The sequence below is a fragment of the Megascapheus bottae genome, chromosome 14 (genome assembly GCF_031878675.1).
Source record: "Megascapheus bottae isolate mThoBot1 chromosome 14, mThoBot2.hap1, whole genome shotgun sequence".
Lineage (NCBI taxonomy): Eukaryota > Metazoa > Chordata > Mammalia > Rodentia > Geomyidae > Megascapheus > Megascapheus bottae.
Window position 1 is genome coordinate 9,451,757 of NC_143522.1, and position 21,859 is coordinate 9,473,615.

General features: G+C 41.8%; 1 protein-coding gene across 2 annotated transcripts in view; it reads right to left on the reverse strand.

Annotated features, from left to right (window-relative positions):
* The window catches only part of Map3k9 (mitogen-activated protein kinase kinase kinase 9), a 57,701-nt gene that overhangs the window by 25,390 nt on the left and 10,452 nt on the right, over positions 1-21,859 (reverse strand). The gene's annotated exons all lie outside the window — the stretch shown is intronic.

Below are 21,859 nucleotides of genomic sequence, written 5' to 3' on the forward strand. Positions count from 1 at the left end.
TAGCCTCCTGTTAGCCTTCTGGCCTCTCCTGCAGGACTATATCATTCTGCAATGGTTGATTGATCCACCATTTATTTATTTATTTATTTATTTATTTATTTCCTTTTTTGGTGTTGGCTGTGGGGCTTGAAATCTGGGCCTGGGCACTGTCCCTGACCCTTTTCAGGTCAAGGCTACTGCCCTATTCCTTGAGCCACAGCACCACTTCCATTTTCTAGTGGTTAATTGGAGATAAGAGTCTCACAGTCTTTAGTGCCTGGGCTGGCTTTGAACTGTGATCCTCATATCTCAGCCTACTGAGTAGCTAGGATTACAAGCATGAACCATAGCACCCAGCTTAGGATCCACCATTTATCTATCTATCTATCTATCTATCTATCTATCTATCTATCTATCTATCTATCTATTGTGGGTCATGAGGTTTTAACTCAGCCTGGGCACTGTCCCTGAGCTCTTCAGCTCAAGGCTACTATTCTACCCCTGAGCCTGGGCATTGTCCCTGAGCTCTTCAGCTCAAGGCTACCACCCTACCCTTAAGCCAAGCACAACTTTCCCTTTTCTAGAGGTTAATTGGAGATGACTCTCAGGTCCTTTTGTGCCAGGTTCCACCATTTCTTAAACACTGATAACTCACTCATTTTTATGCTATATATTTTCTAAGCATTGCCTCTAATTCTTACCAGAATCTTAGATGGTAGGTACTACAAGTCTAAAAATGACATAGGATCGCTAAATCAGTAGTCAACAGATATGGCCAAATCTTTTTTTTTTTTTTTTTTGCCAGTCCGGGGCTTGAGCTCAGAGCCTGAGCACTGTCCTTGGACTTTCTCAAGGCTAGAGCTCTACCACTTGAGCCTCAGCACCACTCCCAGCTTTTTTCCTATGTATATGGTACTGAGGAATCAAACCCGGGTCTTCATTCATGCTAGGCAAGCACTCTACCACTAGGCCAAACTCCTGTCCCCCAGATATGGCCAAATCTTGAAAGGAAAAAAAAAAAAAGCCAGAGCCTATAATTCTTCTAGTATTACTCAACCTATATTGTCATCTTCATTTAATGAAGAAACTCTTAAGACAAAACTGTTAAACTTCCCAAGGCCACTAGATGCATTCAAGGCTGAATCTTAGGCCATATGACATCAGAGCCTGCTTTCTTAACCAGCAGGCTTTTCACATCTTCTGGGAGAAGAGCTGTGTGTTACAGGGGTTCTGAGCTGCATCTACTTTAGTGTCTTATCTGCCAGGGCATCCCTAGTTATAACACTGGAAGGTCACAGGGAATGGAGGTGCACATTCGATTTTCAAGGTTTCATAGTGTCTGGACACTATCCATGAATTTCTTCTCCACACTTTTTTTATGCTCTTTAGAGAAAACATGGCTACCAGGCTCCACAAATTACTGCATAACCCAGAAATGCCCCAATGCACTAACAAGTGGCTGGAAAGTCAGGGAAGTCAGAAGTACATACATGTTTACAACTATGATATGGATACATGTCAGGAAGAAGCTGGTGCCTTGGCAAAGTTTTTCTCTAGACCCTAAATTACACTGAACTCTAACCCCAAAGCACTGGGTTGGGAGGCATTTTGGCTGTCTTAGCACAGCAGCCTAGGCAGCTACCTCACCTTGTGACACAAAGTCCCATTCATAATTATATCCTTATAGGAGCTGATCTACAAAAACACCCAAACCATGAATTTATTCAAGTACTGTAACAAACTGCCTGAGCAGGCAGCTATGGACTCTCTGGATATGTGGAAAGGAAGCCTCTGTTTTCCTAAGTAGGATGGTTCCACAGGAACATGACCTCTCATGAGTCAGACACTGGGCTGCTTAGACTTCAGGGCTCTGAATGCAGGATTTCAGAGCAGGATGCAAGGCTCCCTCCTCCTCATACCTGCTACTCAAATCTAAATGGTGAGTGTGATCAAGGAAACTGCAGGAGACAGACTAGAAACTAGAAGAAATGTTAGGTCTGCTTTATCTAGCCATCTCTGTCTGACAATCTGAAGACTATGAAGGTAAATCTAAGCATTAAGTATCAGGTTATCTCAGAGGATTCCTCACTAGTCTGTCCTTCCTGGTTTATGTTCCATTTTGCTTCTGATGAAAGCTATCACCTCTAAAGATGTATTTCATACCAACGCTCTCTGAGAGCTCAAATTTCCAGAAAAGAATCTAGGACAGTAGCACTTTGGATGGCTATTTCAGAGCAGAGGTAGAGACTCAAAGCCACATGGCTCTCTGGCTATCCACTGAATTATCAGAGATTGAAAAAATATAAAGCAAGCTTTATGTTCCTATGTATTTCTCAGAGAAGGAGCAGCACACCAGATTACTAGCAGCTACAGAACTAATGGTACAAAACCACCCTTCCTCAGACCTAACTTACAAGAGCCTCTTCTCTTACTCTCATTCCCTACACATGCATCCCCACTGCAGGCTTCCTATACCCTGAGAAAGTGCAGGCCTCAAATGCTTAGGCAAATCTAAAGAGGGGGAGGGGAAGGGAGAACAAAGAACAACAACTAATCCTTTCTCTAGCTCATCTATTAACAAAAAATCTATGACAGACAGCTAGCAAGTAGACATTCAAATAGCATGGCAGATATCACCGAAGAAATCCACCATTTCCCCTGCAGAAGCAGCCAACAGGCACTAACTGCTACCCTCTTAGAAGCCCATACCAGGATGGAAAGGGAGGAGTCTTTCCATATTTAATAGGTCTTTTTTTTTTTTAAGTCAATCTCAGAGCTTAAACTCAGGGCCTGAGCACTGTCCTTGAGCTTTTTCAAGGCTAGCACCCTACCACTTGAGCCTCAGCACCACTTTTGGTGTTTTTCTATGTGTGTGGTACCAAGGAATTGAACCCGTCTTCGTGCAAGCAAGGAAAGCACTCTTACTACTAGGCCAAACCCCTGGCCCCAGGAGGCTTGTCACTTCAAACCCTCATGAGCAGGGTAAAGTGGAAAGGAAAAGAAAGCTTCAGGATGGTCTGTCAGATGAATTACAAAGGATGGCAGATGGATAGGCTAGGACCAGCTAGGGAGTCTGTGTGAATGGAAATGCCTGAGATGGGACAGCTGCAGGTCAATTCCACCTAATCCCCACTGTCCCTGCTGCCTGGCACCTGGACAGATGGCACTCCAACACTTGCCCTGACAGTTCAGGTCTCTGAAGGCATCTGATTTAAGAATGCCTGACCCAGAGGTCCTACTCTCATCCAAGAAGAGGGGCTGCAATCAGGAAGCAACTAGAAATCTTACCAATAGGTACCTACCAAACACTAAAATTGTGATAGCTTTCTTCTTTGTTAGTGCTTTTTAGATTTTTTATTTCCTGAGGTTAAAACTATGTAACATAAAATTAACCTTGTATGTTTTATTTTTTCAGTGGTCAATAGTGCTTAAATCTACCTAATTACTCATTCTAACTTCTCTTTGGAGACAATGCAATTAACCTTTTTTGTTGGTGGTGGTGGTCTCCGTGCTTCAATTCTGGGTCTGGGCGTTGTCTCTGAGCTTCTTTTGCTCAAGGTGAGTGCTCTACCACTTGAGCCACAGGGCCACTTCCAGTTCTTTTGAGTTGTGTGTTGAAGATAGGAGACACAAAGTTTCCTGCCTGGGCTGACTTCAAAACACAATCCTTAGATCTCAGCTTCCTGAGATGCTAGGATTACAGCTTGAACCACAAGCGCCTAGCTAAGCTTTAATTTTTAAAAGACTAGTAAACTTTTCCATAGCAGCTGAACTTATTTTACAATTCTGCCAACAGAATGAGGATTTCCCCATATCTTTTCTAACATTTATTTTCATTCTAATAACTTATTGTTTTCCATAACTATTATTAAGTTGTCCTTCTAATGCATGTGAAGTAGTATTTCACTGAGATTTGGAGTCGAGTTTCTCTAATGGACTAATGATGTTAAGCATCTTTTCATGTGCTTGTTAGACATTTATCTTCTTTGGAGAAATGTCTACTCAATCCTCAATTCATGTTTAAGGAGTGGTTTAGCTTATTATGGTGCATAGTAAGAATTCTTTATATGTTTTCAGATTAGACATAGGATTTTCAAGTAACTTTTCCATTTCACAGTCTTTACTTATTAAATTCCTTTGGAACAAATGTTTTTTATTTCAATGAAATCCACTTTATTTTCTCCTTTGTTGCTCATCTTTTGATATAATAACTATGAATCCATTACCAAATCTAGCATCCTAAAGATTTACCTCTAGGTTTTCTTCGAAGAGAGCTTTTAGTTTTAGTTCTTCTGGGTGGGAGGTGGGGGAGAACTGAGGGTTGAATACAAGGACTTATGCTTGCTAGGCAGGTACAACTCCTATTAGAATCATGCTCCCAGTCCTTTGTCCATGATTTTAAATAAGGACTTACATTTATGCCTATGCTGACCTGGACCTTGATCCTCCTATTGGCACTTCCTATATTGTTGGAATAATGATACACACTACACTTGGCATTTATTTAACGAACCGGGGTATTGTGAACTTTTGTGCCCAGACTGGCCTCAAACCGTTGTATCTGATCTCTGCTTCCTGGCTTTGATATCAGATCTATGAAACTCTTATCAACAATATATTATTAAAAAAGCCAGAAGTGGTGCTGTGGCTCAAGTGGCAGAGCACTAGACTGGAGCAAAAAGCAGCTCAGGAACAATGCCCGTCCCCTGAGTTCAAGCCCCAAGACTGATCCCCTCACAAAAACCCTAAACAAACAAATCCAGTAGAAAACACAACTAGAGGTGTGGCTCAGCAGTGAGACTACCCACCTAGCAAGTTCAGGGCCCAGAGTTCAAACCCTAGTACTACCAAAGAAAAAAGAGCCTTCTGGGGAAAGGCAAGGTCATGAGGCAGGGAACTACAGTAGGGAAGATAATTGGATATCCATCAGGAATATGGTCTGGACAATTGGGCCGCTCTGTATTTTCAGTTTCTAAATTCATCTGGCCCACCTCATATTCTTGGAGTTGGGCAAAGAAAACACTTCCAATGAGAATTAAATGAGTGTCTATTTGATCTGTGGGACAGTCGAAAGGAATTTCATGAGCACCCCAGCCAGCCAGCCAAGTACAGATTAGTCATCTAGACCAGATTTCCCCAAGCGGCGAATATTCAAGTTCAGGGGATTGCACACTGACAGTAGGTAAGTTGGCAATGACAGCCTGAGTGGTGCTGCTGGGCTCTAGGCTGCCATCCTCCAGGCATAGTGCAGAGAGGTTCCCTAGCCGCTTTCTTCACAGTCCTTGGGATCATTTCCCTTCTCTCCTTTTGTCGGAAGTGAAAATACTACACCTTTATATTTGATGTAAAGATGGTTTGAGATTTTTCCTTTGTAACTTTGAAGGCACCTATGCATTATTTTCTTGCTTCCAACACTGCTGTTAGGAAGCCCAGAGCCATTCTGCTTCCTGATCCTCTCTGTACATGACATATACCTTTTTCTCTGTGATATTTATTTTCTTCAATGTTCTAAAATCTTAGATAATGTGGCTTCAAAGTGAGTAGTGAGCCAGGCACTGGCTCACAGTAATCCTAGCTACTTAGGTGGCTGAGATCTGAGGACTGTAGTTTAAAGCCAGCCTAGGCAGTAAGGTCCTTGAGAACCAGAGCTGTATCGAGTGGTAGAGTGCTAGTCTTGAGTGTAAGTGCTGAGGGATAGTGCCAATGCCTTGAGTTCAAGCCCAAGGTCTACGCAAAAACAAAAAAGCAAACAAAAACCAAAGGAAGTGTTTAGTGAATATGGTAAAATCTGAACATTCATTGTATTCTCTGTATTTTTCTCTCTGGAATCTCTATTATTCAGATAATGGACTTTTTAGATCATTGCTCCATTTTTCTTACTTTTCTCATCTACTTTTCCCATCATTTTGCTCTTCTTTCCAAGATGTGGCACTTTGTCTTCTAAAAGAAAAAAATTTCCCTATCACAATCTTATATATTTAGATATACTACTGGGATTTGAACTCAAGAGTTTTTGTAATTTGTGGGTTTTTTGTTCTTTTCTTTCTTTCTTTCTTTTTTTGGTCAGTCATGGAACTTGAAATCTGGGCCTGGGTGCTGTCCCTAAGCTCTACAGTTCAAAGCCACCACCCTACTCCTTGAGCCACAGCACCACTTCCCATTTTCTGGTGATTAATTGGACATAAGAGTCGCACAGACTTTAGTGCCTGAGCTGGCTTCGAACCGAGATCCTTAGATCTCAGCCTCCTGAGTAGCTAGGATTACAGGCATAAGCCACTGTGCTTGGTGAATTTTTATAATTTTTAAGAGATATTTTTCTTTTCTAGTTTTATATTTTTTGGAGTGGGTAACACAAAGGCAGTTGGTTTTATAAGAGGGGTATCAAGTCTTCTCTCTTGCACAGGTGTAGTTCTTAAAAATATATTAAAATATATTTATTTTTCTGCAGGTACTAGTTTTTGAAATCAAGGCCTTATGTTTGCCAAGCAAGTACTCTACCAATAAGCCAAACTTCAGCTACATGCTTTTCTTTTTTTTTTTCTTTGTTGCTCGGTGTCCCTTGCACATCTTATTTCAGCTGCTTTTCCAATTTACTTTGGTCTCAAATCTGCTTTTGCTTCGAGAGAGGGTCATCTTTGGCTTTGATTAAGTACCATAATTGTGTTTATATTTTAAGGGTAATCCTTGAGTTTTAAAAGAACACACTGAAATACTTAACCAAGACAATTGTAGGACAAGGAGGATGTTGAAGCTTCCCTTCCCATCAAAATGATCAAGGACGGGAAATGAGAAGGTGAGGAAAGGAGGAAAAATATTCATGAGTTGATAATTGTTAGAACAGGAAGATAAGTAAAAAGGAGTTCAGTGGGTCATTCCTCCGTATACCCATGCATGTTTTCCATAGTAACTAGTGGGAAGGAAGAGAGAAGGGAAAGAAGGAGAGAAGGGAGCCAAAAATTAACTAGGACCTCTGGGTAGGGAGAAGAGGCAGATGGAAGGGCTAATATCTAAGGTAACTGAGCTGTCAGGCACCTCCACAGCACTCTTCTAAACTCCAGCTAGGAATAATAAAAGAAATAATAGTAATAATAATAAAGGAAAATGTGCTAGGCATGAAGTTATGAGGGCTAAGTAGTCTAGCATGCAGGCCTCAGTACATAAAGTTACTTTATCTCTACTTTTTTTTTTTTTTAAATTGGTCATGGGGCTTGAACTCGATTGCTGGGTGCTGTCCCTGAAATCTTTTTTCTACAAGGCTCAAGTGTTACAATTGTGAGCTCTACTTGCAGGTTTCTGCTGGTTACCTGAAGATACGAGTCTCGTGAGCTTTTTTCTTTTTTTTTTTTTTGGTGGGTCATGGGGCTTGATCTCAGACTGGGCACTGTCCCTGAGCTCTTCAGCTCAAGGCTATCACCCTCCCCTTGAGCCAAGCACCACTTGCCATTTTCTAGAAGTTAACAGAAGATAAGAGTCTCAGGTCCTTTTGTGCCGAGGCTGGCTTTGAATCTTGATCCTCAGATCTCAGCCTCCTGAGTAGCTTACAGGCATGAGCCAGCGGCACCTGGCTTCTCATGGGCTTTTCTGCCTGAGCTGGCTTGGAACACTATTCTCAGATCTCAGCCTCCTGAATAGCACAGGTGTGAGCCACCAGTATCAAGTCATCGCCACTTTTTTAAAATAAAGTACTCCCATCCTCTGCCAAATCTGGTGTTTCCAAAATAGAAATTTGGTTCTACCAGTTAGGAAACAACTTAGACTAGAAAAGAAAGAGATTTGTGGGGCTGGGAGTTTGGCCTAGTGGTTAAAGTGCTTGTCTAGCATGCATGAAGGCCTGGGTTCGATTCCTCGGTACCACATACATAGAAAAAAAGCCAGAAGTGATGCTGAGGCTCAAGTGGTAGAGCTCTAGCCTTGAGAAAGTCCAAGGACAGTGCTCAGGCCCTGAGCTCAAACCCAGGACTGGCAAAAAAAAAAAAGAGAGATTTGTGGGCCTGAATTTACATTTCATGTATTAACACTACTCTATTTTATTTTAGCACATCCTTCACCCCAATTCCTACTGCCCTGAGCTTCTGGTTTCTACACTTCTTAAACTTCTGTGGTTAACACTATACTGAATCTGCTTTCCTGCTTTCATCAGACACCATTCCACCTGCTTTCCAACTTCTAAAACTTAGCTAGTGCTGTCCCTTGTCTGGTGTACTTGTGGGGGTTAGCTGTCATTTTACCTGTTCCAAGAGGAGCAGAGGCAGACGTACCATTTGTTTGTGTTTGGTCTGCTTCCTTAGAGTGGCACCATGCTTTGTTTTTGTTTGTTTTCTTGGGACAGAAAGAAGGAAGATAGTATGCACAGTCTGTTTCAAAGGTACCTGTGAAGGTTTCCAGCTCTCCTTAGTGCTTTTTCACCTCTTCCAAGATGCAAACTCCATACTATTGCTGGCTCCTACTAAGGCCCAGAGCTCTAACACCAAATCTAGGACTATAATTGTGGCTTAGTGGTAGAGGACCAGCTGCCTAGCAAGGATAAAGCCCCAACTTCAAGCCATAGTATTGCCAACAAAACAAAACTCTACCAGGTCTGTATTCCAGCAATCTCTCTGAGGTCCTGTGAGCTGCAGCACAGCAGGAAGAAATCAAGACATGGATCCAGGATGTCTAGGTTCTGGTTCCATTTTTGTGTGTACTCTTCAATGGGACCCCATTTCCTTAATACTGTCATTCTCAAAATCTAGAATTTCTTGAAAGCAATGCTAATCTTCCTTGGAGGCCAGCCAAATTCCACCATCTGTCTGAAGTGAAGAACAGCTAAATCCAAGGGCATGGAAGAGTTAGGCAAGGTGAGTCTACTGTAGGGCAAAGCCACATTCCTGCAACACTACAGGCCTTAGGGCACTGACCTAGCACTTGAGACATTCAGCCAGCAGCACCATGTCTCCAGAGGAAGGAAGGAAGATGATCTTGGAATTACATCTGTAGCTGGCAGCCTGAAATGCCAACAAAGCAACTATTGACACAGAATGGCCTCCAGTGGCTAACTCAGCAAAAGCTACATGAGAAAGCCTGACTAGGGTCCACCACCAGGTATGATATAGAGTGTGCCTCCCTCAACCTCTCCTGGCCTTGTGCCCACTCTGCCTTTCCAAGGCAAGGCCTTGCACACTGTGAGGACTTGCTTACTGAGGCAAATGATTCACAGCCTAGACTCCTCGACTCTAGGCCCAGTGGTGGCCTAGCCAGGCTCTATGTTGTCAGCAGAGGTGGGTCAAGTTCTGTTGGCACAACCAGCATGCTGTTCCCCCCAAGCACGCAGGTAAAGGCAACCGAAGTCCTGCTGAACAACTGTGGCAGATTTTGGGGGATTTACAATTGCTCTTGGTACAGAAGAACCAAGGTGAATGGATATAGGTAAAATCAGGAGCACTCAATACAGTAACCTTTCTGTTAGGTCCCAGAGCTAAAAGTAAACCATACTGGCCTCTCCTTTTCCAGTAATCAGAAAATGTAGTAGATCTTGCATAATAAAGGCAAATGATCACAAAATGCTTCTGCTCAATCTAAAGAAGGCTTCAAATAGGTATTTGAACCCACACCCGAACTGACTGAGAAGCATTTTGTGTCAACAATTCCAGAAGGTAGGCTATTATTATTATTATTACTTAAAATGTGGAGACTAGAATTCAAACAGGCTGAACTATAAGTGACAAACAGCGTCCCACAGAGGCCAGACCTAACAAAGGTCTAGAAGAAACTATCCAGGGCCTCAGACCACATATATACCCTAAAGAGAACTGTAAATAAATTTGCACTTAACAACACACCACTTATCTCTATATACAAACATTTGTAAAACAGAAAGATTATTATTCACATTTTGCAAATGTGTACAGCAGACCCTTTGGGGAGACTACTGATCTCAATGCTGCACAATACCAAAAGCAGAGATCAGTGCTCCTAAGAATCCACCAGGTATCTCAAGGTATCTCAAGGCCTCCCACTCCAGAGGGACAAATGGGAAAGTAATCTCCAAATATGGGCTAAAGCAAATGGTCTGTGTCAGCAGTATGTGAAAGGAAAAGAAAACAAATTGAAAAGGGACAGAAATAGACTGCTGCTACATTAGCAACCCAGCAACATTTCATAGAAAGCTAACAAGGGATTAATGACAAGAAAAGAGCTTGAAATCTGTGAGTCAGACTGTTAATCACAATGGTTCTTGTCCCCTCCTCCCACAGTAATAGCATCTACTCCTAACAGGAATGGCATTTCCCAGTCTCCTCCACCAAGGTGTAGCCAGGTAACTAAGGAGTGGCATGAGACTGCTTTTCATAACCATCTTGACCCCTGGAGACAGGATAATGCCCAGCTGGCAGAGCTGTGAGCAGGAGAGATGTCACACCAGCCATAGACTGCCTCCCACAAGATGGTCACATACAAGAGGAACAGACTTTTCTATTTCTTTTAGTCACTGTCACTTTGTTGTTCACAGCTGACTATTACAAAGTACAATGACATAATGCACCTACTACCTGAGAATGTAACTGTAACCCCTCTATACATTATTCCAACAATTAAAAAAAAAAGTACAATGACAAAAATCTCTTTAAGCAGGCGCTGGTGGCTCACGCCTGTAATCCTAGCTATGCAGGAGGCTAAGATCTGAGGATCCTAGTTTAAAGCCAGCCCGAGCATGAAAGCCTGTGAGACTCTTATCTCCAAGTAACACTAGAAAACCAAATGGCACGATGGCTCAAGTGGTAGAATACTAGAGTTGGGCTGAAGAGCTCAGGGACAGTGCTCCAGCCCAGAGTTCAAGCCCCGTGTCCCCCACCCCACAAAAAAATATCTTGAAGGCAAAACAGAAATATAACTGGTGGAAGGTACATGCCTAGAATCTCAGCAGCCATCAAGAGGCTAAGATAGGAGAACTGGGAGCTTGAGGCTAGCTTGAGTTCCATACAGAAACCCTGTCTAAAAAGAAAGTAAAGCTGGGCGCGGTGGCTCATGCCTGTAATCCCAGCTACTCAGGAGGCTAAAATCTGAGGATCAAGGTTCAAAGCCAGACTGGGCACAAAAGGACCTGAAACCCTTATCTCCAATTAACCTCTAGAAAATGGGAAGTGGGGCTTGGCTCAAGGGTAGGGCAGTAGCCTTGAGCGGAAGAGTTCGGAGACAGCACCCAGGCTGAGTTCAAGCCCCATGATCCACAAAGAAAGAAAGAAAGAAAGAAAGAAAGAAAGAAAGAAAGAAAGAAAGAAAGAAAGAAAGAAAGAAAGAAAGAAAGAAAGAAAGAAGAGGGAAGGAAGGAAGGAAGGAAGGAAGGAAGGAAGGAAGGAAGGAAGGAAGAAGAAAGAAAGAAAGAAAGAAAGAAAGAAAGAAAGAAAGAAAGAAAGAAAGGAAGGAAGGAAGGAAGGAAGGAAGGAGAAGGAGAAGGGAAGGGAAGGGAAGGGAAGGGAAGGGAAGGGAAGGGAAGGGAAGGGAAGAAAGGCAGACAGACAAAACATAAAAACAAGCCTGTAACAGAAATACATTTTAAAAAAAGCAATCCAAAAATATATGTACATATCTAACAATTTGGACAGCCACTCTATACTGCTATAAAATGAAACATGTTTCAGCTACGTATTTTTAAAGCATTATGCTACATTCTATAATAATAGGTTTTGACTTAAATCTGTTAAAAAAAAAGTTCATGTGTGGGGGAACTAGTGGCTCATGCCTGTAATTGTAGCTATTCAGGAGGCTGAGGTCTGTGGATCATGATTCAAATCAAGCCTGGGCAGGAAAGTCTGTAAGATGCTTATCTCCAATTAGCCACCAAAAAATCATAAGTAGATCTGTGGCTCAAGTGCCAGAGTGCTAGCCTTAAGTGAAAAAGCTCAGGGCCTGTGCCTGGGCCCTGGGTTCAAGCCACAGGGTGCAGACACACATGAACACACATACACACATATGTACGCACTCAAACTCATGTAAAGGGAAGGCCCACATGTATAAGGCACTGTGTACTGGATGTTCCAATAGCTATCAAACTAGTAGCTCCTCAGACACTAACTAACCAGAATTCAAGAGAATGAGAAATGGCAGAACAGAGGATGTTTGCTACTTATTATAAAACTTGTAATATACCTTAGCTCTTTCTTCCTTGCATTATTTCCTGTGATGAGGAAGTCTCATTATGCTGCTTGGACTGGCCCTGAACTCCTAGTCACAAGTGATCTTCCTGTTTCAGCCTTTCACAAAGCTGGGACTGTAGGTGCATACCATAAAGCCCAGCTGTATTTCTGTTTTGCATTGAAGAGGTTATATCATGTTGAAATTGAAGTTTGCATTAATTAGATAGGTGAACAAATCTCATATCTCAGCCTCTTGAGTAGCTACAATTACAGGCGTGAGCCACCATGCCTGGTGTTGATGTTTCTTTAAATTAAATACTATGCATATTACTTAAAGGCCCTGGGTTCAACCCCAACACCACAAAAAATAAAGTATAACAAAAAGATTTAATTAGTGCCATTGGGTCAAGCCTGTAATCCTAGCTCTAGTGCCAGAAATAAGGGCAATGCCCAACCCCTGAGTTTAAGTCAAATTAACAACATGGGGGGGGCATATAATAGGCAGCTTGATAATACATGTAACTGCATCACACTAAATAAGTAATACATAAAATGCATAGTTGGACTACATTTGGGGCTTTAACACTGGCCAGGGCACTGTCCCTGAGCTCTTCAGCTCAAGGCTACCACCCTACCCTTGAACCACAACCCCACTTCCCATTTTCTAGTGATTAAATAATTGGAGATAAGAGTCTCTCACCTTTGGCTTTGTATTGTCCAGGCTGGCTTTGAACCTTGATCCTCAAATCTCAGCCTCCTGAGCAGCTAGGATTACAGGTGTGAACCACCTGGTCAGGCCTGGACCACATTTTTTTTTAAAGGATATTGTATCTAGCACTGTCTATAAGATGGAAAAATGCCTTGCAGGATCTCTACGAAATGGAGTTTGGCCTAGTGGTAGAGTGCTTGCCTAGTATGCTGGAAGCCCTGGGTTTGATTCCTCAGTACCACATACACAGAAAAAGCCAGAAGTGGTGCTGTGGCTCAAGTGGTAGGGCATTAGCCTTGAGAAAGCTCAAGGACAGTGCCCAGGCTATGAGTCTAAGCCCCAGGACAGGCAAAATAAAAATAATAAACAAAAAGTGCAAACACTGGTGATATCATGGGATACAGATAAAAGCCTTTCTTTACATTCATCCATATTGTCACAGCTAGCTAGCTAGACATACATACCTACATATGCCAGAACTACCAGGGTCTGGGCACTGTCCGAGCTTCTTTGCTCAAGGCTAGCACTCTAATCACTCAGGCATTTTTGGTATTTGAAGTTCAGAGTGTTATAGACTTTCCTACATGGACTAGCTGACACAGATGGCCTGACACATCTATCAATTAAACCTTGTCGATGAAGTAGGACCTTCATGAAAAAGAAACAAAGTGAAGGGACAGGACCAGACTACAAATCATGCCAAAAAAGCTTGGAATCTACATTTGAGTAACCAGCAGTTTTTAGGCAGTGGTGTGATGAGATATATGTTTCAGCAAAACCATGACTGTAATGAGATACATTCAACTGAAAAAGCAATAGATCAGCAGCAAGGATACAATTTGTCTAGAATATGGTAAAGGACATTACAAGTGGTAATGATGGGAAAACATCCCCAATCACTACCACCACTGTCCTATCTATTTGCTCTGGCTAGGTGTCTGTATATAACCAATCCTATGAAACAGCACTAGGATCAAACAGCAGAGGGACTTTTGTGGTTATATTTCTTTATCTCATTTTCAATTGCAGTCATCAACTCCAAACTACTGACAGCCACTATCTGGATCAGATGCAATATCATAGTTCTAGATGATAAAACCAAACTGTTTTCTTAAGTGGCTTGGGCCTCCATTAATCATAGACAATGGGCAAGCCCACATTATCAATGTCAGAAAAGGGCATGCAGCAAGGAGGTCAAGGAATGATATGAGAGCATCCAGGTCTAACTCATGTTCTCCCCAGACAGGTGCCATATCGGTTTGAAGCACAGTGTTTAGATAGACATATAGAGAACCGAAATACTGGGGTCTAGCTGGAATCAAGGGATTCTAGGCTTCCAGGTTACTTCCAATTTTTTCCTGGCTATCAATTTGTGCCTCAGAGAACAAGGAAGAAAACCAGATGTAGACCTATAGACTTGAATATGAGAAACAAATTAAAGCAGCACCCTTCTTCATAATATTCCCATGCCTGTGCCTGCCACATTAGTCTATAGTACATGTGGATTTCTGCTACTTTACTGGGATGAGGGCATGATTGGAAGCCAACCCTAATTCATTATCCTTGAAAAACAAGTCCTTTAGCCAGCTGCCACTTCCCATGCCAATTTCACTTTCATCTCTTCCTTGGAGGCTCTATCCCTTCGCTTATCCCCATACTGCTGGGTAAAGTTTTTTGTGATTGAAACCATTTCCCTTACTAAATCTCCCAGCCTGTGTTTGCAAGACATCTGATTCTAACATCCTAAAATACAACTGCTTCCAAAGACTCAGAAAAACAGAAGTTATGTCAAAAAGTGTGATGCAGCATCTACCTTATGAAATTGAGCCCAAATGGCACAGCTGGAAATCAAGCCTTGACGCCAGCCAGATACCGACATCACAGAAAGCAAGCAAACAGAAAGCCAGAGCGAGGCTTCAGTGTGACCATCTCCTCAAATACCTGCCTGCACTATATTCTCCTACCTTAGCAACTCCAATCAACTGAGAAGTTCTACCAGATCTCTCTCAGGCATTGAAGGCACCAAGATACATGCCAGTTAAAAATATTTAAGAGGAAGTGCACAGTACATCAGACCCTGTATGATTTTGCCAAAAGAACGTTGTTCTTCCTCCACATGTAGACATGGAATTGAACTGCTGCAAAGACTCCCAGGATCTAGCATACCCCTAATCTCTGCTCTATTGTTCCCTTGGCAGGTAGTATGGAAGAATGTATTTTCAAACTCACATGCAACATCATTTACCTTATATGCATTTTTTTTTCAATGCTGAGCGGTGAGTCTCTGTCCCCTCCACTTGAATCTGGTTGGGTTTGAGACTCCCTACAACCATCAGAATGCAGTGGAAGAGACACTTCATGACTTCTAAGCTCATAAAAAATGATACTGTAGATTCTAACTTTACTCACTGAAACCCTTGTACCTGCAGCACTAAGCTACCACATAAGGCCAAGAGTCCTGAGGTAGCCAAACCCATGGGAGAGTTACAGGTAGGTATCCTACTACCCTAGTCTTCAAGGCCTCTCAGCCTAGGTACTAGGTATGTAGACAATCAACTTTCAGATTCCCATTTCCATCTGTGGCCCCACTCTGAGCCTGCATACTTTCCCAGCTGAGGTTCTTAACATTGAGAACCTCCCCTACTATCCCCTTCTCAAAGCCTGATCTACTGTCTCTATGAAATAACAACAAGGTTCTTGTTTGAAATGGGTTATTTCAAAGAAGTAGGAATGAAAATAGTAGGTGACAAACTTGTAAGTCTATTCATATCTGTTACTAGCAGAAAAGTAGAAATCCTTGGAAACATATATTTTGTTTGGTGGGGGGGGGGCAGTCTTGGGCTTAAACTCGGGGCCTGGGCACTATTCCTTAGCTTCTTTTGCTCAGGGCTACCACTCTACCACTGGACCCACAACACCACTTCCAGCTTTTTCTGTTTATGTGGTACTGAGGAATCAAACCTAGGGCTTCATGCATGCTAGACAAACACTCTACCACAAAGCAACATTCCCAGACCACCCCCCACCCCCAATTTTTATTTTTTGCCAGACTAAGTTTACAGGATGCACTCCTCCCAAAAAAACTCTTAACTGTCCAGATAACATATATACTAAGACTCAAGTAGGAGGAGATAAGGTATTTAGAGATAAGGCATGCAGGAGAACCAAATTTTAAAAAAAAAGATGGAAACAATGTGTTTGCACTCCACTCTAGAAACTGAGATAATTCATTTTTCCCTCTTCTGTGGCCTTGATTTACCAGCACCAACACTTGCAGTCACAAGAGACTACAGAGCTAGGGCTTAGTCATAAGACTAGTTGCTGCTAAGGATCTGCTGCCCCCACGGCTCTTAGGAATGATTTAGAAGTTAGAGTTGAAGTTTTAGAAGCAAACATTAGGCTTCTAACTTACTAGCTACTCCAAGGGACACTTTCTTTAGGATCCCAGGATTCTGAAAAGGTTAGGAAATGAACACACAAAACCAAGGGCTTAAAGAGAATTTTTTTTGAGGTACTTGAGGTTTGTACAGGGCCTTGTGTTCCCTTGGCTGGTGCTCTACCACTTGAGCCTTGCTACCAGCCTCAATTTTGCTGGTTATTTTGGAAAATGGAGTCTAATGGACTTTTCTGCCCAGTTTGGCTTGAAATCTTGATTCTTTGATTCTCAGCCTCCTGAGTAATTAAAAAATAACACCTTTGCTATCAAAAATACTATAGACTAAAACATTTTAAAAGGAAAAAATAAAAGAAAAAGAAAAGAGAACACTGACACTCTTACATTGTCAAAAGAGATTTTTTAAAATTACATTTACTTGTAAGAATTATGCTTGGGGCTTGGGGTGGGAAGGACACTGATTCTCTTCTGTGTTTCACATTTTGTGCTATTCATACCCTTGTGCCCACACTGCATTAAAAAAATTTTAAGTCTATAGTGCAACTGAGAAAAATGTGACTAAAACACAAAATGAGCACACACAGAATAAAATATACTAAAAGTACAGCACTGCTGAGATTTAAATATTGAGGGTATAAGTGTGACAGCCAGAATTATAATTCATTGAGCATTAGTACTTACTAAGTATCAAGCAAGACTAAGAGCTTTGCTTACATTGTTTTATTTGATCTTTGAGTCTATCCTATAAGAGGACATAAATCCTGTTATAATTATTCCTATTTCACATTTATGCAGCAAGTCATTTATTCAAGATCCTCATTGGTAAATGAACCAGGCAGGACACAGAGCTCAAGGGGTGATCTCCAATGGAAAAAAGGATTCGCATCTTACATTTAAGATCTGAGGAGACTGTTGACAACATCTAGGAAATGTCTACTGGGGAGAGAGGATGCATGGAAAAAGGCAGTGTGGGAATTTGCAGTGACCAAACTCACAATCACTTCTGGAGGACCCAGTTAAAGCCAGGAAGTAGCTGTATGAGATATAGTTGCCCCATAAAGATAGAAACAGGGCAAGCACTTTCCAAATAAAAATGCTATAGCACATCTTAAATACAATATTCAGTCTTTAAAAAGGTTATGTCACAGAATACTAAATGGGAAGCAAAGAGAGGATGTGAAAACATACTCTTTTTGACCTCAGCAGCAGAGAAGGGAGGGAAGGAAATGTCCTATCTTTCTCTTGCGGCAAAAGTATTTTTAATTATCAACTGAGAATCCAGCAGAGCCATAAAATGGCCAGATGTCTCATCTAATCATGCCAAAGGCCTTAATAGACAGGACAAGGTAGCATTTTCCAGGGAATCTAGTACTTCACCTTAAATTTTGATCCACAAGAGGCATTTTTAAAGAAAGGAAAAAATAACTACAGCAAAAAGACTAGAGGCATTGCTCAAGTGGTAGAGCCACTTTCCATGATTCTCTTGGTAAATGAGAATGTACAGGAACAGAATTAAAAGCATGCAAGAAGTTCCAGACCCACCTTATGGCAATATTGAGGATTGAACTTACTACTACACTTTTTTTTTTTTTTTTTTTTTTGCCAGTCCTGGGCTTGAGCTCAGGACCTGAGCACTGTCCTTGGACTTTCTCAAGGCTAGAGCTCTACCACTTGAGCCTCAAAACCACTTCCAGCTTTTTTCTATGTATGTGGTACCAAGGAATCGAACCCGGGTCTTCGTGCATGCTAGGCAAGCACTTTAACCACTAGGCCAAACTCCCGACCCCTACACTCTTATTTTTGGTGCTAGTCCTGAGGCTTGACTCAGGGCTTAGATGCTGTCCCTGAGTTTTTTGCTCATGGTTAAAAAAGTGCTCTTCCTTAGCACTCTACCATTTGAGCCACAGCTCCATTTATTTTTATTTTTGTTTGTTTTCTGTTATTTTTGGTGATTAATTGGAGAAAAAAAAAGTCTTATGGGCTGGCTTTAAACCATGATTCTCCAATCCTCAGCCTCCTGAGTAGCTAGAATTATAGGCATGAGCCACCAGCACTGGGCTTCACTTGGCTTTTTTGATCAGCCACATCTCCACTTTCCCAGGCCCACTCTGAATATGCCCCAGGTTGACTCAGAAAAGTGTACAAGAAAAAAAGTACAAGTCAGCACCTTCTTTGCTGTACTCAGCAGCAAATGTCTGAGATACCCATATGCCCGGCTCCAAGGGCAGATCTGGTGTTTCACTATGCCCTGCTTCCAGGATGAAGATTGTCCTTATTTTGTTGTAAATCCCTTTCATGATACATGATTCATGCATCTTCTCTTAACAAAGCCATCTGTCATAGTTTGGGCAGCAATGGGGGAAGGAGAGTACTTGCAGGCTCCTGTCCAGTTTCTCCACTAACCTTCTTAGCAGAATCTCAGGAAATTGAGCCCCTGTAAGAAGCCCAGAAGTTGTGAACCTGAACACACTGTACCCTTCCATGCAAATGGAGATATAAACTATATATTGTCATCACCTCTTCGAAATATGAACATTAAGTCTGAGGAGGGATCTCAGACACTGCTTCATCCAGATTCCTCAACATAGGGTACCTTTTTGGTTGTCTAAGACTGAGATTCAAACTTGGTTACCTGATGCTTTAACTGAGGCACATCTCTAACCCCAAACATCCCAATGAAAGAATTCCTTACAGATGAAGAATTGGAGGTCTTGAGGACCTCACAAGATGGACTCACAGCCATCCAGCCAATCAGTATCAAGAATGGCACTGGAGCCGATATTCCTTCTACTGCCTCAGTCTACCTCCCATGTGTGTCCAATTTAAGCTCTTGATGAGAGTACTGATTCATAATCTTCTTTAAGATTTGAATTAATACAAGTTTCAATCTTCTTCCTTAAGATGCACCAACACACACTTTGCATAGACTCCAGGGAATACACAGACCTAATGTTAACGATCCTTGCTTTATACGTGGACTGCAGTATGGTTCTACAAGAGGCTGCAATACTGAAGACTTCAGGTAAAAGACTATGTCCCTGAGCCTGGGGAAGAAGTTACATTTTTCTTTTGACTCCAACAGACCACTGAAATCATGGCTTTATGTCTGCACAACAAGAAGCCCTGAGCTACCTCACAGGAATGAGGTACATGTTAAGGAATGAAAAAGTCTCATAAGAGATGTGGAGGAAAAGAAAGCAAGCAGATTCCTGTCTTCCTATAAAATTTGAAATAAAAACTTCCTCAGCTCACATGTGATACACTTCCTCAGAAAACTCTTCTGCAGTTGCACCTATGGAGGCAGATGCCTTCACCAGTCATTCTCAGGGCACCAACACCTCCCCTTCACTGACCACACTCTTGGATTTACATTTGTGCGTGTTTTGCTTTGATAAGTCCTTCTCCTTGATCCCACAGGGTCAGGCTTGTGTCTGTTATTGCGTATTGTTATATTTCAAACATGTATTCATCTTCTACATAAAAGAAAACAAAAAAACTATCAGGTCTGGGAGTATAGCTCAAAGTAAGCCACTATGTAAGACCCTGGATCTAATCCCCAGAACTGAAAGAAAAGAAGAAACAAAGAAAGAAAGCCATTTCACTCAGGAGAGGCCAGGAAGGCCTGAGGAACAGGGAAATAAAGGATTCTATACTAAAGAGCTGAGAGAGATGATGGGATTTTCAGGTTGGACCTCTGGCCTGACTGCGAATTTTCTGAATATCTATTTTTCCTTCTCCTTCAAGCCTGTACTTGGATCAAATAACTGGTACTACGATGGTCATCTAAAACCAGAAAGTAATGTAAGGATGCAAACAGGTGCTGTGACGATGGGAGAAGCCTGGGGCCTGGTGACACTGTAGCTGTGGAGCCTGTTCTAAAATCCTCCAGACTTCTTTTCAAAGAAAAATAAATCTAGATCTTATTTTGATGACTGTCATTTTGATTTTTTTCCTATATTATATGCAATCAAACCTAAACTTAATGCCAAGTATGCACTGGCACTGGGTACTATACCATCCATGATATAAATCTTTTTTCTTTTTTTTTTGGCCTCTTGTGGTTGTGTTCTAATTTCTGGTTAATTGAAGATCAGAGTCTCATGGACTTTAGTGCCTGGGCTGGCTTTGAACCATGATTCTCAGATCTCAGCCTCCTGAGTAGCTAGGATTACAGGTGTGAGCCACTGTACCCAGCTGGCATATATCTTTTACTATCAGTAAAGAGCAAATAATTATTTTAAGTAGATGATCATAATAGCAAAACAATTTAATAAATCACTAAGACTTTATGGCAAATCAATGTTGATCATCAACTATTTACCCACAAAAAGGCTGCTCCTCTGTATCCATCACCCTACTGGCTCAGTATTAACTAATATGATTTGCAGTATTCTGCCCTTACATGATAGTGATCAAAATCTAGCACCAGGAAACTTCTAATAAAAGCAGAGAGAAGAGGCCAGAACTTTGGCCTAGTGGTAGTCTAGCATGCACGGAAGACCCAAGTTGGATTCCTCAGTACCATATACATTGAAAAAGCCTAAGTAGCAGGGTGTCTTAAATGGTAGAGCACTAGCCTTAAGAAAGCCCAAGGACAGTGCTCAGGCCCTGAGCTCAAGCCCAGGACTGGCAAAAAAAATTAAATAAAAAATAGAAGATAAAGTCTTCAAGGCTACAAAACATAAAGAAGTTACAACTCAGCCTGACACCAGTGGCTCATCCCTGTAATCCTAGCTACTCAAGTGGCTGAGATCTGAGGATCACAGTTCAAAGCCAGCATGGGCAGGAAGTCTATGAGACCTTTATCTTCAATTAACCACCAGAAAAATAAAGTAGCACTATGGCAGAGTGCTAGCCTTGGGTGAAAAAGCTCAGGAACAGTACCCAGGCTCTGAATTCAAGCCCTACAACTTACAAAAATCAAAACAAAACAAAAACAACAAAGTTACAACTCCCAAACTAGAAGCAATAAGCAAAGAAGTGGCATTACATTTCCAAAAAGATTTCCAAATATGTATACACACACACGATGTATGAATCCTCACCCACCCATAGCCTATTACCTAGGAGTTACTGGCCACATTTTGCCTGAGTCCTTTTAAAACACTGCCTATGTAGAAATCAATTTTTGTGATATATATTCCCCTGAGAGATTCCCTGCTAGCATCCTAAGAACCAGAAAGGACCAGAGCATTGTCATCTAGATAGCAGTGATACCAGTTCCCTTGCCCTATCCTGCCAACATCCTAACTTGGGCAAGGTGCATTTATGTATGTATGTATGTTGGTTGCTTGGTTGTGGGGCTTGAACTCTAGGCCTGGGAGCTATCTCTGAGCTTTTCAGCTCAAAGCTAGTACCCTACCACCTTAAGCCACAGTGCCACTTCTGGTTTTCTGGTGATTAATTAGAGATAACAGTCTCATGGAATTTCATGTCTGGGCTGGCTTTGAACCATAATCCTCAGATCCCAGCCTCCTGACAGCTAGGATTACAGGTGTGAGCCATCGGTGCCTATTTAGCAAGGTGCTTTTTAATTCATGAGAACCTAGATCTGAAAAGGAAATCTTATGAAAGACATTATCTTGTATGTCAAGCTGGAGATTGTAATTCAATTGAAAACTTCACTGAGGAAATCACAAACTTTTTCAATTTTATTATACTAACCTA